Genomic DNA, 3,213 nt, shown 5'->3' with positions numbered 1-3,213 from the left:
CCAAACCTCGACGTCGAGCCACCACACCAAGTATTTCTGATTAAATAGATACTTATGTACCTATATATGATTTTTGGGAAAAATAAAGAGCAAACTATAATGCAGCTGCAGTTCAAATTTAACCCACTTCCAACTGAATCGACATAAATTTGTCTTTTTCACGAGAGGTGGATTAAAGCTTTTAACACCCAACCATTTTGTCAATTGTACATTAAATTAGGCCTAATATTTTATAAAAATGATTTGGTCCAATTTTGAAACAAATATATGGTAGGTCCTTCACAATAAAATTCATTTTTGGTACTTGAAAAATGGAAAATAATTTTTACATACAAGGAAAATGAACACTTCCTTAATCAACATTGTTTGCCATTCCAATATGCACCCTTCTGCATAATATTATATCATTTCAAAAAACTATGTCATGAATAGATAATTATATACCCAAAAATGATTTTTGGAAAAATTAAAGAGAAATCTATCAAGCACTTGTAGTTCAAATTTGACGTGCTTCGAGGTGAATCAAAGGAATTTTATCTTTTTCACGAGAGGTGGATCAAAAGCTATTGACACCAAACCATTTGGTCAATTGTACATTTAATAAGACTTAAATTTTTATAAAAATGATTTTGTACAATTTTACAACAAATATTTGGTAGGTCCTTCTCGGAAAATGGAAGATGAATTTTCCGTCCAAAGTAAATGAAAACTTACTTAGGCAAAATTGTTTGCCCTTCCAATACACACCCTTGTGCACAATAGGATATCCTTTTAACAAACTATGCCATGAATGTGGCCATAAGATTGATCATTTGGCTTCAAAGCCATGAATCTTCACAGATGTGAGATGACTTCTGAGAACACTTTTTAAAAATAATTTCCATCTTACAAGTTTATTATTTTTCGTGGTAACTTGGTCACATATGATGACACAAGGCGAAGGTTTTGCATTTTTTTTGAATTTCTTATGCCCGTTTCAAAATGCGGTCAAAAAACCGGGCATGACCGTTCATAGTTATGGACTAAATTTTTCAGAAAAAAATTGGATCTGTGATTAAATGACTACTTTTATATCTAAAAATGATTTTTGGAAAAAATCATGAGCAAACTATGAGGCACCTCTCGTTCAAATTTGTCTCGATTCCTACGGAATGAGCATAATTTTGTCTTTTTCACGAGAGGTGGAACAATTTTTTTTTATCCAACCATTTGGTCAATTGTACATTAAATATGGCCTAGTATTTCAGAAAAATCATTTGTTCCAATTTTGCATCAAATATATTGTAGGTCATTCACAAAAAAACTTATTTTGGGCAATCGAAAAATGGGAAATTGATTTTTTGTGCAATATATTAAAATTTTGTGGTGTTTCTCTCATTAAATATATAATTATGTACCTAAAAATGATTTAGTCGTGCTATTTTGCAAAATATTTTTGATAGCTGCTTCACAAAATTCCCCAAGTTTTATTGCTTAAAAACTATTTTAAATCATAGTTTTTTGAACCAATTATTGCTCTTCCCATGGATCACCACACTATAACCGATCTGAACCATCCACACCCGAAAGATCCAACGATTCTCATTCACCTCTCAGGTCTATGCAATCCAACCCAAACCCTAGCAGCCCCCTCTCCTTGCTCGATCCAGATCCGGATCACTCTCCCCTGCCGCGGCAACCCAACCAAAGTTTCCCCTCCCTCGTCTCCCCTTGATCCAATCGTCTATCCTAGACCCCGATCCAACCGTCGGCCACCTCGTCGCTACCGACCCCCACCCTCTACCATTGCAACCTCCTCTCCTCCCTCCCTTCAATCACTCTTGTTCATCCTCGACCAGATCCGATCCACCAACCATCTCCATGGCGCTCTCCGTGGAGAAGACCTTGTCGGGCCGGGAGTACAAGGTCAAGGACCTCTCCCAGGCCGACTTTGGCTGCCTCGAGCTGGAGCTAGCCGAGGTGGAGATGCCCGACCTCATGGCCTGCCGCACTGAGTTCGGCCCCTCACATCCCTTCAAGGGCGCCAGGATCTCCGGCTTGCTCCACATGACCATCCAGACCGCCGTGCTCATCTAGACCAGCGCTGCTCTGGTGCTCCTGCAACACCTTCTCCATCCAGGACCATGCCGTCGCCGCCATCGCGCGCGACTCGGCCGTTGTCCTCGCATGGAAGGGAAAGACCCTCGAGTAGTACTGGTGGTGCACCGAGCGCTACCTCGACTGGGATGCCGACAACAGCCTCGACCTCATCATCGACAACGGCAGCGACGCCACGTTGCTCATCCACGAGGGCATAAGGCCGAGTGACATTCCTGCCCATGTTGCCATGTTCATGAAGTTGATGCCACTCCCACTCTCTCTTTTGTTTTTGTAGGTGGTGTCTGAGAAGAAGAGGTGCATCCACGATGGCCTCAACACCAAGCAGGCACAACAGCGCTTCCAAATCATCCGCAACTTCAGGAGAAGGAGTCTGGAGGTGCTCGAGCGTGGGATCGACCAGTGATTCCTCTGTTCATGCGCTTCTTCTCGGGACTCTGCTCTTCCCAATGCCATGGATCTCTTTTAAGGTCACCTCCCTCTTTCTCTCTGTCAATTTGGCACCCGTGGTTTCCTCACGCAAATGTTGGTCTATTACCCGACGTTGATGCGGCTCACTCTTTGTTCTGTAGTCATCATGAACTACGTGCGGTGCATGATGTTTCTGTGAATGGATTCAGATATATCATTTTAAGTTAGGCGTGAATCTTATACGAAGAACCCTGTCAAGTTTCATATACTGGTGTTGTTGTAAGTTTTTTCAGGGATAGATAAGTGTGTCAGGAATCAGTACCAAATAAACTACCAAAATGCTATTTTAGGCGTGAATCTAGTACAAAGAACCCTATCTAGTTTCATATACTAGTGTTGTTGTTGTAAGTTTTCTTCAGTGATAGATAAGTGTGACAGGAATCAGTACCAAATAAACTACCAAAATGCTATTTTTGACTTCTATAAGTTGGTCTGATGTGTTGCAATTTAGTTGTCCCGTCTTACTTTTTTTCGATGCATACAGTTGTTCTTCATTTGCTACTAGTATCACATCATTTTTCCTATTTGACCTGTATCAGTATCGCGGTACTGCTTGTGATGCTGTCGTCAAAGCTCTTACCGGAGATGGAAGTCGAGGAAACTACAAAGAGGGAACAATTGTTATCTGGAATAACGAATCTACTT

At 41.1% G+C, this 3,213-nt stretch overlaps 1 pseudogene; it reads left to right on the top strand.

The window, feature by feature from the left end:
* Positions 1-1,860: 1,860 nt before the first annotated feature.
* On the top strand, positions 1,861-2,503 carry LOC123450396 (annotated as a pseudogene).
* Positions 2,504-3,213: the final 710 nt, after the last annotated feature.

Source organism: Hordeum vulgare, chromosome 4H (genome assembly GCF_904849725.1).
Source record: "Hordeum vulgare subsp. vulgare chromosome 4H, MorexV3_pseudomolecules_assembly, whole genome shotgun sequence".
In the NCBI taxonomy this organism is placed as follows: domain Eukaryota; kingdom Viridiplantae; phylum Streptophyta; class Magnoliopsida; order Poales; family Poaceae; genus Hordeum; species Hordeum vulgare.
Note: the sequence above shows the minus strand (reverse complement) of the source record. Positions and strands in the feature narration are given on the sequence as shown.